The sequence below is a fragment of the Brassica oleracea genome, chromosome C1, assembly GCF_000695525.1.
Source record: "Brassica oleracea var. oleracea cultivar TO1000 chromosome C1, BOL, whole genome shotgun sequence".
Taxonomy (NCBI): domain Eukaryota; kingdom Viridiplantae; phylum Streptophyta; class Magnoliopsida; order Brassicales; family Brassicaceae; genus Brassica; species Brassica oleracea.
Window position 1 is genome coordinate 20,969,572 of NC_027748.1, and position 1,593 is coordinate 20,971,164.

Below are 1,593 nucleotides of genomic sequence, written 5' to 3' on the forward strand. Positions count from 1 at the left end.
AAAACAGCAGGGACTCACATGATTTAAAACTTAGAATCATCACCTCTACAATATTGCAATCCATATCTAAGAAGTCCTAATCACGAAAGCACATTATACCATATCCTAGCTTAGCAACCAAATTCATCTAGCCAACAACTTAGCATAATCTTGTCTTTCATTCCCTTCTACCAACCTCACTTCTTAGCATAAAATAAAAGTGAATGCTTTACCTTGGGAGTATCGATCACAAGATTCTAGGATTTTCAAACAAGTATCTGGACCTGCAGGTAAACATTAGTTCATATCCTCTCTCTCTACTAATTTTCTCTCTTGGTCAAAGTCTGCTTATATGCAAGATCATTAACCAAGATTGGACAGGCTTCCATGAATCAAGCCTTAATGGTGGTTGCCACCAAGTCTTGTTCACTTCTTTTTGACCTATATCCTAGGATTATTTGTGAAGCAAGCCTTAATGGTTGTAGCCACCAAGTCCTGTTCTTATCCTTTACCTATGAAATTCTTATGAAACAAGCCTTAATGGTTGTAGCCACCTAGTCATATTCGAATTTATTCCTAATAAATCTCTAATTTGTTAAAAGATGTAATAGATTTAAACAAGAAAAAGTAAAACAAAACAAATAACCATTACGTGCTGGGACGAAAAGATAACTGTCACTAGATGCCAATGAAGTCATCTGGATGATGTCGGGATGCAGCAGAAAAGCAGGATCACGGAGGTTAGTGGCTAGATTCAACAGATTTTCCAGGAACGTAGTGGATTCAGCTGGATCATCCGGCGAAATACCTACAAATGGAAAATCACTTGGACATTAAATATCATGGAATAGTCTGACGTTGCACGTTAAAGTTGTACTCAAATCTTAGAATTATGACATCCAAAAAATTTCTTTATTTACCAACACAAAAAGTAAAATAAAAAATATTTATCCGGACATAGGAATATAGATACCTAGAGGCGACCAGGAGAGACGAAATCCGTTAGGTCTCGGGCCGAGGTGAAGAAGGAATAAATATTCGCCAAATGTTGATGTGTTTTCGATCCACTCCGGAAATTCCACTGGGGACGTACAACGAGGACGTGGTAACAACTCGAAAAGACGAGACCCTTCTCCAATTTCTCGAGTATGGAAGGCGGCAGCAACCATGCTACTAGTTATTTCTACAGCGGACAGTTCTGAAAGGACTTGAAGGGCATGTATAAGTCCCCAGGAACGGAGACTCAGTTGGCTTGGGGCAAAGCGGAACAAGCCGCACAACTCCACCATAATCCAGGATAGGTTCTGATGGAACCCGATTCCGCGGAACTCACCGCCATTATCAGAATAAAGGTCGCAGATCTTTGTTTTGAACTTGGTTTCTGCGATGGGTGTAAAGGTTTGGAAGATGTCTTTGACATCAGACTTTTTGGTAAGAGGAAAAAGCCATGTGTACCTAGTGAAGTGGTCAACTAGGACAAGATAATATCTATAGTTTTGGGTGGATAAGATTGGAGATTGCCAGACATCAGTAAAGAGATATTCGAGAGGATGGGTTGAGACAATAGTACTTTGATGAAAGGGAAGCTTTTGAATTTTATTAAGTAGACAATCA